The sequence below is a fragment of the Pinus tabuliformis genome, chromosome 5_1 (assembly GCF_031772625.1).
Source record: "Pinus tabuliformis cultivar Carrire ecotype Pingquan chromosome 5_1, CPIR1, whole genome shotgun sequence".
NCBI classification, from domain to species: Eukaryota; Viridiplantae; Streptophyta; class Pinopsida; order Pinales; family Pinaceae; genus Pinus; species Pinus tabuliformis.
In genome coordinates, this window is record NC_142305.1 from 923,789,517 (window position 1) to 923,807,378 (window position 17,862).

At 39.0% G+C, this 17,862-nt stretch overlaps 1 protein-coding gene across 1 annotated transcript in view; it reads right to left on the reverse strand.

Annotated features, from left to right (window-relative positions):
* The window catches only part of LOC149167806 (protein SEEDLING PLASTID DEVELOPMENT 1-like), a 365,756-nt gene that overhangs the window by 21,843 nt on the left and 326,051 nt on the right, over positions 1–17,862 (reverse strand).

Consider the following 17,862-nt stretch of genomic DNA (forward strand, 5'->3'; position numbering starts at 1 on the left):
GTATTCCCTTATTATTATTGCCATTGTAGCCCCTAACTGTTATTGTTGTGCCCATGTTGTCCCCATATTGTTATTATTGTGCCCCATAGAAGCCCACTATTGTTATTGTTGTGCCCTTACATTATTATTGTTATGTCGGCTCTGATTATATTAAGACCCCTTAGACTCCTATATATAGAAAGGAGGTCTTGTCATTTGTATCATTGAAGAATTGTTCATTTGTGTAATGTAAAGGAGGTTGCTACCTCGAAGAGGCTACTTTTGAAGTCGTTGATCTATCTCATTATTCTATTTTGTGAGCTGGCTGCATAACAATTGGTATCAGAGCTTTGGATTCTAGGGTTTCGTTACTTCAAATAGGTCATCGTGGAATTTTCGTTATAATTTTTTTCTACAAAGCTTCAGAAGTTGAAATTAAAACCCATTTGAGCCAAAATTGTGATGAACCGCAAGACCGAATTTTAGATCTTGTCTCACTATATTTTTGGAGATATGAACTGAGGAAGTTAGGGTTTTTGTAGGCTCCCGAATTCGATCTCAAACATGTCACCTTGGGAAAATCGTTATAACTTTTTCTCTGAGCATCAGATTGAAATTTCGTAAACAATTACAGAAAGAGGACGAACTGTAGTTTTCTTTGTATCGTTTTCAGGTCCGAAGGTTGAAACAGTCACACGTGGAACTTCATACAAGTTCGCTCTACTAAACCAGTCTATAATCAGGTCATCATGGGAGATTTGACATAACTCTTTCTTGGAGAATCCAATCTGGATCAGACTTGTGGGGTTGGAAAGAGGACGCAGAGGGCTATCACAGGACGAAATTTTAGACCTTGGAGATCCGAAATTACAAATATACAACAGATTCAATATCAAGCTCCTACAAAGAGAAAAAAGGTGTGTAATATTTTTTTAAAATTGCATAACTTTGGTTTGAAAAAATAGTTTGAAGTGATTCAAAGGGCACAGTGAAGCATATTTATCATTAATTGATGCCCCAAAGAAAGAAAATGGAAACACCTAGTAAGCAACCTGAAAGCTCTAGCATGACTCATGAAGAAGAGGAAGGAATGCAATGTGATATATCAAAATTACGAGACCAAGTGCAACAAATTTCACTCTCACAAAAAGTAACAGAAGCTAAGATGGATGTTTTAAAGAAAGGTGTGAAAGCTAAGATGGATGGCGTGGAAGCTAAAATAGATGGTTTAGAAGTAAACATTGAATATTTGAAGAAAGACATGGAAGGTTTGAAAGGAGGTTTGGCAAAGTTGCTACAATAAATGCTTCCTAATGGCGAAAAGGTAGTAGAGGAAACTCATGATGAGAACAAAAGAAACATTAGTCATGATTTCATAGACTCTAACATTGGATTGAAGACCCACCATGTTCCAAAGATAGATATGAGGAAGTTTGATGGCAAGGATCTCGTAACATGGATATATTTCGATCTCCACAATGTGCAAAACACACAAAAGGTACACATTGCGACTTTATATTTGGAACCCAACCAGTTTGTATGGTATCGATGGCTTTTCTCTCGGAAACAAATTGCCACTTGCCCAATTTTTACGGAAGAAATGATAGCACATTATGAGGATACAAAAAACAACACTTTTTTTAGCCAATTGATAAATCTCAAACAAAAGGGTTCAATGATGGAGCACATTGAGGACTTCCAAAAATTGAATATAAAGGTAAAAGATATTCCAGAGGAGCATAGGATTGATGTGTTCATAGGGACTTTAAAGGATAACAACCAACATGAGGTTCGTCTTTGGGAACCTGATTCATTGGAAAATGCATTTAGATTGGAAAAAAAAATTGAAAGAAAAATTATGGCAACAAGGAAACCTACCAATCACAACTATAAAGATGGAAGTGTTGTTGCCCCTAGCCTTCCACAACCTGTGAAAATTCCTACACTCGAAGGAACCCCTACTGCAACAAATCCGGATCTACTTCACCTACTTGATTTTAATATACATTAACCAAGTTATTCTTCTGAATACTGAAGCAAATTACTTTTGCAGCCTACACTAATTAAATATTTGATCTCGTGAAACAGAAAACAGAGCAAAGAACAAGATACATAGGACACATTTATTTTTGGACACAATAGTCTCCGGAAAAACCCAATGCGGGAAAACCAGTGCAATAGTTCTGAGGGTTTAATATTATGCAGGAGAAATATATGAATACAAATCTAGGATGCTCATCTAGCAATCCTTTACAGAGAAAATACTGGCGCAAAATCTGAGTGAGTTTTACCTCACTTCACTCGGCAGAATTCCAGCTGATTTGACACAAGACTAGCTAACCCCAGCTATTTCTGCATTGGCTCTATGTCAACCCTGCGTCACCTTCTCTGCCCTCTACGTTAGCTCTCCCGTCTGTTCCAGCAGTTCCGGCAGATTTCGACAGTTTCAATTGTTCTGGCAGTTCTGGATTCTACATGACAAGCAAATTTTCTGCGTCAACTCTCCCGGCTACTGCGTTGCCTCTGTGTCAACTCTCCCGATTATTCTGGCAGTTCCCGACAATTCCGACAGTTCCCGACAGTTCTTGCAGTTCCCAGCAATTCCGATTGTTCTGGCAATTCCCAGCAGTTTCGACTATTCCGATAGTTCTGGATTCTGCGTCATGACTGCATGGGCCCAAACTGGCCCAACGTCAGCTCATCCCTGCTACTGCGCTGCCTCTCTGCAAGCTCTCTCTGCCTCTCTGTTAGTATTCTCTGGAAAGCACTTCTTCCAGATTATTACTCCCCCTCTGCTACCAAATGATAACTTAGTTCGAATTTATCAGCGTCCTAGCCCCAGAAATCGAACTCTAGATCAATTCTCCCTCTCTGTGTGTGTTTCCAAATGAACCCCAAGCCTCCATTTTATACTTTTCCTATTGAGTCTTCAAAAGTCGAGATTAAGTCTCTAATCAACGGCTAAGATTAAAACATGACTTGACCCGCCTTCTAGATCATTCTCACCCATATTTTGATTAATACCCATTAATATTTTAATTTCCCTAAGTTTAGACTTAAGAACCCCATTAAAAATATTAATTATTTTAATAAAATACAATCCGAGTGGAATTTCACCAAACGATTTCTAGGTTCTTTAGAACTCATGTGCCTTAGTCTCTCCACCAATTCTCAAGGCTAAAGCACTTCCAATGCTACAAAAAACTCCTTCTTAGCAAGGAAAGTGCTCTAGCAACAATGTCTAGTTGCATGTTGCTATGTTTCTGAAGCATCTCCTTTCTGCACTACTATTTCCACCAACATTGTGTTGTTGCTGCTACTGTATTGCTGCCGATGACATTGCCATTGTCACTGCTGTATCTGTACTACAACTCCCTCTCAAATGTTGCATCTGCTATGCTGCTAGCACTACCACTGCTAACACTGCATCCGTACTACAACTTAGTTGCTGAGAGAAGCAACTGAAAAACATCCAAAATTAGTTGAACTTAACTGTGTTCAACATAATACAATGAATGTTGGAATCTGACTGTTGCTGATTCTCACCCTCTGAGTCTTCTACGCTGCTGTTGTCTCCTGCACTCCTGCCAACCTTGTTCTATGTTGATGAGTCTCTGGTCCCAAGCCACTACATCTGTCCTCCAAACATTCCACTGCATCATCTGACACTAAGTCCATCTCACTACTGTTGAATCTTAGGCTCCCGTAGCAAGGAATTGATCCAAGAGGTGGCCTCCTCAAGGATCCTGCCCACATGTAGTCCTCTCGAATATAGCTCAATATTGCCCCATCTCCATCCTGGTAATGCATAGGCACCAATGACAAACTCATCCTTGTCAATCTTTGCTAAACCAGCCTTAGGATCAGTTTCTCATCCTTGTCCTTTTTCTTCAAAGGACACTGGGATGCATAGTGGCCAAACTCGCCACAACTGAAACATTTCACCTTCGAAATGACCTTCTTTCGCTTCAGCTTCCGCTGTCCCTTCGATGCCAGAGTTGTGTTCTCCTCCTCCTCCTTCATCTTTGTGCCACTCCCACTGCTGCCATTGAGGTTGACCCTCACTAGGTCCCTCCTTAACTCCTCTTGTTGAAGAGTCGCCCACATCTCCTCCCATGAAGGTAGTTTTTCTCTGCCCAATATGCCTTGGACGAAAACTTGTCATTCATCAGAGACTCCGTTCAGGGCTATCCTCACCATTGCGGTTGGCTGAGGAGTGGACGCCACTGCAGCAAGTTGGTCTCTAGTGTCCTGAAGATGCTGAAAATAGAGGTTCACCCCTTCTCGTTTTTGCATCAAGGTCCGCTGCAACTTCTGCTCTAAGTACATCTTTCGTTGTTCGGAAGAGCCTTCATACAGAGAAGACAAGGCTTCCCACATCTCTTGGGTTGTATCCTTGCCTTGCAAGTGTGAGACCGCATGATCTCGAACTCCATCAAGAATGAGCCTCTTTGCCTTCCCCTGCTCGGCTTTGTATTTCTTTTTCTAATCGTTATCAGCAAGGACAACTACAACACTATTGAAGTAGACCTTGAGATCATATTCCTCCAGAACAGCTAAGATTTTGGTCTTCCATATGACATAGTTGGAGGCTTCGTCCAACCTGTCCTGATCTCTGAACCCATGCGATGCCATCTCACCCAATTGTCGAACTAACTCCTCTAGTCATTACTTAGCACTGCTCAGCAAGTGAGAAATTTGAACTTTCTGGCGGAAAGTTCTCTAAGGAGAAAATTCCCCTTCTACGTGTCTTCGTTCTTTTCCAGCAGATTTTTGCCCCAGCGGAAACTGCGCCCTTCAAGCACTACGTTGAGGTTCTGCATCACTCCCTCTGCCTCTGCAAACCCACAAACTGGAAATCGTACCTCTGTCGTCTCACTCAGAGAGAGATTTCCTCGGATCTGCTTCACGGCAAGGACTGCGCAATCCCTTCAAGAGGATTCGAATTGTTGCCAAGTGCAGCTTTCGGCTTCACTGCTCAACACTAGATCTGCTCTTCTTGTTTCAAAATCAATGCTCTGATATCATGTGAAAATTCCTACACTCGAAGGAACCCCTACTGCGGCAAATCTAAATCTACTTCACCTACTTGATTTTTAATATATATTAACCAAGTTATTCTTCTGAATACTGAAGAAAATTACTTTTGTAGCCTACACTAATTAAATATTTTATCTCATGAAACAAAAAACAGAGGAAAGAACAAGATACATAGGACACACTTATTTTTGGACACAATAGTCCCCGGAAAAACCCAATGGAGGAAAACCGGTGTAGCAGTTCTGAGGGTTTATTATTATGTAGGAGAAATATCTAAATACAAATCTAGGATGCTCATCTAGTAATTGTTTACCGAGAAAATATTGGCGGAAAATCTGAGTGATTTTTACCTCACTTCACCCGGCAGAATTATGGCTGATCAGGCACAAGATTGGCTAACCTCGGTTATTTCTGCATTAGCTTTGCGTCAACCCTGCACCACCTTCTCTACCCTCTGTGTCATCTCTCCCAGTTGTTCCAGCAGTTCCCGATAGTTCCAACAGTTCTGGCAGTTTTGGATTCTGCATGACAGGCAAATTTTCTGCGTCAGCTCTCCCAGCTACTGTGCTTCCTCTGCATCAGCTATCCCAGCTATTCCGGCAGTTCTCGGTAGTTCTGACAATTCCCGACAGTTCTGGAAGTTCTCGGAAGTTCCGTCTATTTCGACAGTTATGGATTCTGCGTCAAGACTGCATGGGCCCAGACTGGCCCAGTGTCAGCTTCTCCCAGCTATTGCGCTGCCTCTCTGCAAGCTCTCTCCGCCTCTCTGTCAGTATTCTTTGGAAAGTCCTTCCGGATTCTCACTGCCCCTCTGCTGTAGAATGATCACTTAGTTCGAATTTCTCAGCTTCCTAGCCCCAGAAATCGAACTCTAGATCAATTCTCCCTCTGTGTGTGTGTTTCCAAATGAACCCCAAGCCTCCATTTTATACTTTTCCTGTTGAGTCTTCAACGACCGAGATTAAGTCTCTAATCAATGGCTAAGATTAAAACATGACTTGATCTGCCTTCTAGATCATTCTCACCCATATTTTGATTAATACCCATTAATATTTTAATTTCCCTAAGTTTAGACTTAGGAACCCCATTAAAAATATTAATTATTTTAATAAAATACAATCTGGATGGTTTTTCACCAAACGGTTTCTGGGTTCTTTAGAACTCATGTGCCTTAGTCTCTCCAACAATTTTCAAGGCTAGAGAACTTCTGATGCTACCAGAAACTAACACAACCTACAAGGTTGACACCACAACAATTGGAAGAAAAAAGAAAAAAGGGCTTTGTTACAATTGTGATAGCAAATACACTAAAGGTCATAAGTGTGTTGAGAAGAAATTATTTTACATAGATTGTTAAGAGGAAAAATAAAAGGAACAAGAAACATCAAAAGAAGAGGATACACACCAGGAACAAACCCTAGTGAAAGAAAAAATGAATCTGACCATATCTTGTAATGCATTGGCCGGAATTACCACTCCTCAAATTATCAAGATAGAAGGGCATATCAAGAAGAAAAAGGTAATAGTGTTGATTGATTCGGGGAGTACCCATAATTTTATTCATTGTAAGATAGCAAAGGAATTGAATTGCTTCCTATATCCAACACTAGAGTATCAAGTGATGGTTGCAAATGGAGGAATCATAAATTGCTCTAGAAAGTGCCATAATATCAAGCTATCCATGGGAGAATATGTATTGAATAGTCCAATGCTTTCCATTCCAATGGTGGTGTTGATGTTGTACTAGAAGTCCAATGGCTACAATCTTTCAATACAATATCTTTTAATTTTCAATAACTTTTCTTGAAATTTTTTTCAGAAGGAAAGGAAGTTGAATTAAGAGGTATCACAGGGAACTTGGGAAAGATAATTAGCTCTAACGGCATGACAAAGCTTTTAAAGAAAGAACATGGCGTAATTGCACAATTATGTTCGCTAGAGGTTCCCACATCGAAATCATCTATTTCTCCATATCTCCAAAAAGTCTCGGACAATCATTCCAAGGTATTTGAGACTCCCAAAGGCCTCCCACCTATTCGTGATCATGATCATGGTATTCATTTTTGATTCTAGGAAGTGTTCCTCCAAACATTAGGCCTTACAGATATCCCTATGCCCAAAAGAGTGAAATTGAATGCATAGTTGCAGAAATGCTAGAGGCTAGTATAATTCAACCTAGTCAAAGTTCTTTCTCTGCTCCAGTAGTATTGGTGCACAAGAAGGATGGATCATGGCGCATGTGTCTGGATTATAGGGAGCTCAACAAGCTCACTATTAAAGATAAATTTCTCATTCCAGTCATTGATGAATTATTGGATGAATTACACGAAGCAATTTACTTCACCAAGTTGGACCTTCGTTCAAGAAATCATCAAATCAAAATGAAGACTGAAGAAATTCCGAAAACAGTATTTAGAACTCATGAGGGTCATTATGAATTTTTGGTTATGCCTTTTGGCCTTACCAGTGCACCTTCTACATTTCAAGGTTTGATGAATTCCATTTTCAAACCCTTCCTTAAAAAATTCGTGTTAGTATTTTTTGATGATATACTAATATACAACAAGTCTTGGAAGGATCATGTTCAACATGTTGATAGAGTGCTCAAACTATTGGAGGAGAAACAATTATATGCAAAAACCTCTAAATGTTTCTTTGGAGTACAAGAGGTGAAATATTTGGGTCATATTGTATCTCATGAAGGTGTTAAGGTAGACCCTAGCAAAATTAAAGCCATTAAGGAATGGAAAATCCCCACATCCATAAAACATCTGTGAGGATTTCTCGGGTTGATAGGGTATTATCACAAGTTTGTGAAGAATTATGGGACAATAACAACACCACTAACAACATTACTGAAGAAATATGCATTTTGTTGGACTCCAGAAGCAACAAAAACCTTTGAACATCTTAAAGAGGCAATGTGCCAAGCACCGGTCTTAGCTACACTAGACTTCACAAAAACCTTTATTGTGGAATGTGATGCCTCGGGTAATGGAATTGGTGTTGTTTTAATGCAAGAAGAAAGACCCATTGCTTTTGAAAGTCGTCCAATCAAAGGAAAGTATTTACACAAAGCTATTTATGAGAAGGAAATGTTGGCAATACTACATGCACTTAAGAAATGGCGACCTTACCTAATGGGAAGACACTTCAAGGTAAAAACGGATCATGATAATCTTAAATACTTTTTAGAATAAAGATTAACTTCAGAAGAGCAACAAAAATGGGTCACAAAGATGTTGGGTTATGACTTTGAAATCATCTACAAAAAAGGGAAGCAAAATGTTGTTGCAAATGCACTCTCAAGAGAGGATGAGGATGTGGAAGCATTGCTTTGTGCCATTTCTATTATACAACCAGATTGGATAAACGAAGCAAGAGATGAATGGAAGGATGACGAAAAAGTGTGGGAACTCATTCAAAAGTTGCAGCAAGATCCCAGTAAATTTGATAAATTTAGCTAGAAAAATGATTCGTTATGGTACAAAGATTGCTTATACCTCTATGAGAATTCCCAACTCAAACAAAAGATTCTTCTAAAATTGCACACCTATCCCTGAGGAGGGCATTCAGGATTTTTAAAAACTTACCACAAGGTTAAGAAGGAATCTTTTTGGGATGGCCTTAAATCTGATATTCAAAAGTTTGGGGTGGAATGTTTGGTTTGCCAACAAAATAAAGTTGAGACAATCAAGACCCCATGTCTATTACAACCTTTATCCATTCCAAGTCAACGTTGGGAGGAGGTTTCAATTGATTTTATCACAAGTTTACTCAAGTTCGAAGGAAAAGTGTCATCATGGTGGTAGTTGATAGACTTACCAAGTATGGACACTTTTGTGCATTATCTCATCCATTTAAAGCCAGTGCAGTTGCTACTGCATTTATGGAAACAATTCAAAAGCTACATGGAAACCCAAAGATTATTGTAAGTGACAAAGATCCTACTTTCACTGGAAATTTTTGGACAAAATTATTTTCTTGTTTGGGTACTCAGTTAGCTCATAGCTTATCTTATCATCCTCAATCTGATGGACAAACTGAGATAGTGAACAAATGTTTGGAAGGATATCTTCGTTGCTTTGTATCTAATAAACAGACACAATGGGTCAAATGGTTGCCTCTGGCTGAATGGTGGTATAACACTTCCTTCCATACTGTAGCAAAAATGACCCCATTTATGGCACTTTATGGATATCATCCACCATCTATCACATCATATTTAAGAGAAAATTCTAAGGTTCAAGCAGTGGAAGATCACAACGAGCATCAACAAAAAGTTTTTCAACTCTTAAAGGATAACCTCACTTTGGCACATAATAGAATGAAACAACAGGAAAATCAACATCGAAGCGAAAGAATGTTTTGATGTAGGTGACTGGGTATTTCTACGACTACAACCATACAAACAAATGTCCCTCAAGCAAGTTAAAAAGGATAATAAATTATCACCAAAGTATTATGGTCCGTACAAGGTGTTGCAAAAGATTGGTACTATGGCATACAAATTGGAACTTCCTACATCTTCTCGAGTGCACTCAGTTTTCCATGTTTCATGCTTAAAGAAGGTTATAGGTGACAAGCTCCCAGTTCAAACAAGATTGCCAAAACTTGACAACGAAGGAAAAATCATATTGGAACCTGAAGCAGTCACTGAAACAAGAACTCGACAGCGACGAAATTGATCAATTTTAGAGTATCTCATCAAGTGTAAGAACTTATCCGTTGAAGATTCCACATGGGAGGATGAGAATTTTATACAAAAGCATCCAGAACTACTCAAGCGTTGAGGACTACACTTTTTTGAAGGAGAGGGCCATGTTAGGTCCCTATAACACTAGTGTATTCCCTTATTAATATTGTCATTGTAGCCCCTAATTGTTATTGTTGTGCCCATGTTGTCCCCATATTGTTATTATTGTGCCCCATAGAAGCCCACTATTATTATTGTTGTGCCCTTACATTATTGTTGTTATGTCGGCTCTGATTAAATTGTGACCCCTTAGACTCCTATATATAGAAAGGAGGTCTTGTCATTTGTATCATTGAAGAATTGTTCATTTGTGTAATGTAAAGGAGGTTTCCTTCTCGAAGTGGTTACTTTTGAAGTCGTTGATCTACTCATTCTTCTATTTTGTGAGCTGGTTGCATAACACAACATCGAGGCTAGCTCCAAATTTTTGTCCAACAGTGTCCCTTAGTGATTTCTTTTCTCACTCTTGCTTGGATTTTTTCTTCACCTGAGCTTTGATACCATATTAATTTTAGATAACAATGGTATGTTCTATGCTTAGCACAATTTGCTTCAATGTTCCTTAGCAGCCCAATAACTATTTCCAATTATTTGCAGTAGCAATCACATTAGCCATTAATTGTTGACTTATGTAGCATCGGATGTGCTCTAGCCTCAAGATTTTTCATAGAGGCTAAGACACATGCATTCTCCAAGACCCAGAAATCGTTTGGGAAAATTCCACCTAGAGATGGTTTAATTAAAATAATTAATCATTTTTAATGTATTCCTAAGTCTAAACTTAGGAAATATGATTAATTAAAGGGTATAATTAAATCTGGAGTGAATCTTCTAGAAGAAGACAAAGATCAACTCCCAGTTAATCTTATCCTTTGATTATGTTTTAATCTTGGTCATTGGTGCTCCAACAAGAGATTACAAGAAGGAGCTTGATGGGCACTTGGAGAACACATCGAAATAGTGCGATCTAGAGATCGAATTTCTCAAGAGTAGCAGCGCAGAGTTGCCAGAGAGAGATCGAGTGATCTTCTTGCAATGAGGGGGTAGGGATATTAGACCGAAGGGGATTTTTCTAGTCCCGATGAGTGCAAGGAAGTGAAGGCATCAAGAGGTCCAGAGAGGCAATGTAGTGCTTCAGAGGGAGTCCAAAATTTTTCTGGAGAGCAGTCAAGATCTAGTGTCAGAAGCCGGGGTGTGAGACCGGAGGGCCAGATAGTCAAGTTCCAGTCAACAAATCAATCAACTGGAAGGGTGACACAACTCCTAGACGCTGTGACGCAGTGACTACGTGAGCCCACGCAGAGACTGTGCAGAGGCAGCATGGGGCTAGCCAACCAGAGCCTAGATCAAAGTCGGATCACCAGTGACATTGTGAGAATATTTCTCACTACCTCTTTGCCAATTTATTCTCTGTATCAGATTGCCAATTTGGGCATCTAAAGATTTGTACTCAGATTACTACTGCATAATAATTAAAACCCTCAGTTGTTGCATTGGTTTTCCCACATTGGGTTTTTTTGGGGACGTTTGTCTAAAAACAACGGTGTATTCGTGTATGTGTATATTTCTCTCCTGCGCAGTATTTTGTTTCCGTAGTATTTTATATTGTGAAGGTTGCAGTAGATTTTATTTCGATGTTTACGGTGTAACACTGTAAATAACATGATTAAGAAATTAACAAGTGGGAGGAATTTAATCAGTTGCTACAATAGGAATTCGGGTCACTGAATTTTCACATTAATCACATTGACAGTAAATGTAGATAGAACATAAAAACAAATACAAAAAACAAGTCAAGACAAGAGGACACCACATTTGGCGGATGCCAGGGAAAAACCCCAATGTGAGGAAAACCCTTTGATCAAATCTTCTTATTATTATTCAATAGTTCAGCAAAGAGAGAGAGAGTACAAAAGTGAAATAGAGTAGCCCAATACAAAGTCAAATCAGCCCTATCAAATTCTGTAGTCAAACTTCACCTTTAACCAGAAAGTCGACGTTGGTCAAAACAACAGTGAAATACCTCCTTTGAATCTTAGTCAAAAGCAGTCAAAATCAACCTCCAATGATGGTCAAAGTCAACCCAAAACAGTCCCAAAAACTCTTGTCAAACTCGCTCAACCATCAGTCAACCCTGCAATCAAACAGGCCTGCAGTCAACACAAGTCAAATAGCCCCAAACTCCTTGATTTCTGTGCCAAAGAATGCTGCCTAGATAAACCGTAATTTTTCCCTCAAAACCACAGTCAAATTCAGTCAAAACAACCTCAGTCAACACTGGTCCTAAAGTCTGAAATTTTGGCGTGTAATTTTTTGCCCAAAAAATCGTCCTCCTTGCCACGTGTGAGACAAAGAGAGAAGATGCCCAAGTTGTGTGAACCAATCTGATGAAGAGAGAAGAATGTGTGAGTGAATGATGTCCAAATGAGGTGTGAGGCCTTTTCTATTTATACACTTTGATGTGGGTGAAGAGACACATCTATTGGGCTTCTTGAGCCTACATTAAGTTGAGGCCCACCTGAACAATTTGTACACGTGAGAGAATAAATTCAAAATGACACTTCTACTTGTCCGAATGAGATGATCTTTATATCAATCTTGGACCTCTCAAAAAGAGGAATCCACTGCAATAATCATCTCCATCATATGAGTTGTCCCAAGGTGGAATTTGGCCCTAGTTTCCAATTTTAACATTCTCTCTTGTGATATTTTTGCTATACCTTTTGCAGGATGAGTTTGGATCATGTGGATGAATTTTGATGTTTGGTTACCTCTTTGGCTTGGAGGTTCTCTATTGCCATATATTGATGATTGGATATACTCTTTAATACATGTAAGTGCTCTTTTAATGTTATTCTTGTTATTTACTTTGTCACATGCATGTTGTTGGGATTTTCGCTATACTAGGTTGAAATTTACTGCTTTTTCTTATGCGAAATTGTGGAAATTGTGATCTTTTATCGTGATGCATCATGTCATGGGCCATGTATGATTGAGTGAACATTCCTAGAGATGATTTCGGTTAAATACATCTTGATAAGTCATCAAATATTGCAAGTCGAAGCATAAAGACCTTGAAGCAGATGTTCTCATACACTAATGCCATGTGAAGTTGTTTTAAGAGCCTCCTTGATTGAGTGAATCCATTCCAAATATTAAAATTCTCCTTGACTCCATCTCTCCCAAAGGACAAGGCACTAATCCTCCATTGATGATCATTTTCAACGCTTATTCTTTTCACCTCCCTCTTTTTCTAGGCCTAGTTTGCATAGGTCACCTAGTGCATCAATTATCTCACAATCTAGCCATCCAAACACTTCGATTTTTGGTGCACAACTGCATCGAGGTTTTCTATAGAGGCTCTCCAAATTTGAAGCAAATCCGACGGTGGGATCTTGAGTTATAACAAGCCTTAGCTCAAGGACTGTTTCTTGCCCTAGGTTTCCCTTGGCTAGTGACCTCATTTGGATCATTGCATTTTGCTCCAAGAAGATTTTCCCATTGATCCTCTTCTTTTCCACAATTAGGTCAATCCCCTCCTTGAGTGACCAATTCCACTTGACCTAATTTTGGGTCCACTTGGTCCTGTGTGGTCCCATGACCTATTGAGGTTAATTTCATAAAGACCACTTGGAAACCAAGTTTTCACAAGGATTTCCAGGACTGGGTATCTTCCTTACAAGTCCTATTCTTAAACCCTAGCCCTTGAAATTCGCTTTGCCCTTCCTAGGGAGCCTTATACCTTGCTTCTCAAGCAAGCAAACCATACAATTGAGTCTCTTCTATGAATAGGCCTTAGGAATCACTCCTTATCCCTTTATTGACACATTCATCTAGTGATTCCCTTTATACCGGGTCTCCTCCCATCGGTAAAAGTTCGTAAAGAGAAGGTAGCCTTAACTGAAGTGATAGTGAGCTATCACTCCATTGTTTCCCTTGACCTAGTAGTTGCCCTTTCAGATCCCCTCCTAGGGCCCCTGCTAGTTTGAGCGGTAACAAGTTATGATTTTTGTAGCATCGGATGTGTTCTAGCCACGAAACTTTGTGGAGAGGCTAGAATACCTGTATTCTCCAAAACCCAGAAATCATTTCTGGAAATTCCACCTAGAGATGACATAATTAAAATAATTAATTTTTTTTTAATGGTGCCTAAGTCTAAACTTAGGAAAACCAATTAATTAAAGGGTATCAATTAGGTCATGGTGAGAATCTTTTGGAAGAAGGCTTGGATCGATTTCTAGTTAATCTTAGCCATCGATTATGTTTTAATCTTGGTCATGGAAGCCTCGACGAGAGATTATAAGAAGAAATTCGGTGGGCGTTGAAGAACACACTTGAGAGATAAGGAATTCGACTTTAATGGGAAATCGAACTCCAGAGTAGCAGCACTTAGTTGTCGGAGGTGATTCAGTGAAGTCGAAGCCATGAGAGAGGGGTAGGGATAGTAAGACCAGAAGAAAGTTTCTCTAGTCTAGTGAGTGCATAGCAGAGAGGCAGTGAATGCCACAGAGAGGCAACGCAGAGCTTTAGAGGGAGATCCGTATTTTGCTGAAATTCAGTGCCAAAAACCGGAGTGGGAGCCCGGAGGCTAGGAGGATCGATTTTCCAGATTGTAGAAATTTTGAATAATATAACACTTATTCACAGAGATTATCCTGATTATACACTATTTGCAGAATGCATGCATAATACATAACCTCCTCTACGTTGATCATCAATTTACGGAATTAGAAACAATCGCATGCGCACATTGAAACATCAATCACACATATCAACACAGTATGTACTGAGGAAAGCATACAGCTGAAAACCCCCAACTATCTATATATTATAATGATAGAGAACATGTAACAATACATAGTACAATACTCCTCACAAGTACTCAGTACTATCTCCACCTGCTACACACAAACTAGCTCAGATCTGAATCAAGTCACAGGTTCAAATCTCCTCCACTGTTTGCCTGCCTCTACTGCGCAATCCAAGATGAGAATAGGAATGATCCAAGCTCGTTTTTCCTTTTCCTGTACTGCGCAATCCTCATTGGCAATCTCAATCAATGATTGTGCAAATCTCATGCACAGCTATAGTCACAACTGATAGTAGACTCACCCTTTCACCCACCTCTAACACTTGTCTCCACTGAACTGTCCATGCACTGAGTTAACTGATGTATTCTTTAGTTGATTTATGAGTTAATAATTAGTGAATTAATTAATAATTAATTCACATCACTCATCACTAGTGTATTTGGCAGTTAGACTAAATACAACTAGTTCAACTAAGTCAAACTGAACACAACTCCATCAACTCCTCAATCAACTCCACCAAACTCAATCACTTGAGTTCTAACTGAAGTCCATCATGCAATAGCTCAACTAACCCATAAGAAAAGTGTATTTCTTTCTAGCAGTTGCATGTGCTACATCCGTAGCTCGAACTGAAGTGCTGCAAGAGGATAAGATAATGTTTATAGTCCAAATATTATTAAGAGCTAATAATATTCCACTGTTCTATTTTTAGACTAGCAGTCTAAAAATAGACTCCGCCCATATGTCTAAAAATAGAGGTCCATCTATTTTTACCAACATGACCAATCATCCATAAATAACATCCTGCAACTCATAGACCATGATCCATATGTCTAAAAATAGACATAGTCTAAAAATAGACTTTGCGCCAAAAATAGCCTGCGGGCCCACTTAGTGAAGGCGACTTCTTTTCACTAAGCTCCATCATCTTGTTGCATTTTCAACACAAATTACAGCTGATCAGTTAGCGAGAGAGACGATGGTCCGAGTTGTGGGACGCAGATCTGCGTAAGCTAACACAGAGGCAGCAAGGGGCAGCTCATCTTGAGCCAAGGTCAGTGTTGGATCACCGGTGGGAGTGAGATTTTTCTCACTAGATCTCCTGTCAGTTATTTCTCTATATGGAAAGCTAGATTTGCGCTTCCATTGATTTGTACTCAGTTTTGCTATTGAATAATAAATAAAACCCTCAGTTGTTGCACCGGTTTTCCCAAGTTGGGTTTTTCTGGGGACATTAGTCCAAAAATAATGGTGTATTATTATGTGTGTGCATCTATTCTTCTAGTGTTTTTATTTCTTCCGCAGTATTTATTTTGTGAAGGTTGCAGTGTATATGTTTCGATATTTGCCGTAGAAAACTACAAATAATTTGTTCAATTAATTTAACAAATAGAAGAAATATTATCAATTGTTGCAGTAGGGTTCGGCGTTTCCAAATTTTCACAACAGGTGTAACTTAGAACATTGATTCTTTGGAATAAGAGCATAGGAATTACAACCAAAAATTCTTGAATTTGAATAATCACATGACTGACCTGACTAAACTTCTTCAGGAATTTTACAATTAATAGCAACTGAGGGTGATCTATTTACCAAATAAAAAGCAGTGGATACTGCTTCTGCCCATAGCTCCTTCTACAAATTAACATTACTGATCATGCTTTTGGCTCTTTCCATAAGAGTTCTATTCATGCGTTAAACAACACCATTTTGTTGAGGAGTAGAGACAACAATTTTGTGTCTAACAATCCTTTCATCCTTGCAAGACTACTCAAATTCTAAAGACGTAAATTCACTGCCATGGTCAGTTCTTAAATATTTAATTGTATTGTTTGTTTTCTTTTCCACCTAACTTTTAACTATTTAAAAGTATTAAATACATCATCCTTTCTTTTTAACATATAAAACCAAACTTTCCTAGAGTACTCATCAATAAATGTTACAAAATAGGATGCACCTCCATAAGACATTGTAGGAGATGGTCCCCAGAGATCGAAATGAATATAATCTAAAATTCCTTTACTATTATGACTTCTAGCTTTAAATTTTTGTCTACATTGTTTTCCATATACAATGTTTGCAAAAATCCAAACTCAATGATTTCAAATTAGGAATTAGTTTGTGATTCATCAGTACCTGAAGGCCCTTCTCGCTCAGGTGACCCAACCATTGATACCATAGGCAAGTATCTTCTCCTGCCTCGTCAAACACAGTCGTTGCCTCATTGACCTGAGTACTTCCTTTAAGTCTGTAAAGGTTTCCAATCTTCTCTACCTTCATAACCAGAGCGCCCTTTGAAACTCTCAGCGCTCCACCTTGACCTGTAAATTTGTAACCTTCTGAATCCAATACTCCCAAAGAAATCAAATTCTTTTTCAACTCAGGTACATGTCTAACATTAGTCAATGTTCTAATCATACCATCATACATTTTTATTCTAACATTTCCCACCCCATAGTTTGACAAGATACATTATTACCCATAAAGATATAACTACTATTCACAACTTGATATGAACAGATCCAGTTTCTATGCAGACTCATGTGATGAGAAACGCCAAAATCTAACAACCAATCTTCAAAATGATGAGAAACATTTCACATAGAAAAACTTCATTTATGGTACCTGATTCAACACACAAAACCTCATCAATCATACCTTACTCGACTTGATTTGCTTCCTTCTTTGGCTTTTCACCAGACTCTTTTCTTTTCCAATTGTCTTTCTTGAGATGCCTTGTTTTGTTGCAGAACCAGCGTTTGACTTTACACTTCTTGCCACTTGAATTTGATCTGGAAGTACTTCTTGATTTTTCTCCTCTCTCGCTAGACCAACCTCTAGCTACCATAGCTTCTGGAATGGAAGTTTTAATGCTAGACTTTCTTTGTACTTCTTCAGATAATAGAGCTCCCACAACATAATTAAATTCTAGAGAATTAGCTGTGATCAAACTGATAGAAGTCATTGTCCCATCTAGCTCATTGTGCCAGGTAGCTCATTGTGTCATCTTCTCTGCCCACTGAGCCAACCATGTGGTCCCTCGTCCATCTACCACGATCGTATGTTTGAAGGTGGGCCTACCAAATCTAAAGGTATGTCTTGTCATTTGGAAATTGAGTATTGTAGTTGGCTTATCATGGACATTTCTGGGCATGGATCAATGGGGGGATTCGGTGGAAAGAATGGGCTAGGTCTGTGCATCTATCCCCTAGACCCCTTTTAGGAATTAACCTTGGATTCTAGTCCCGTGGGATCTCTTTTATTGACTATTTGGTT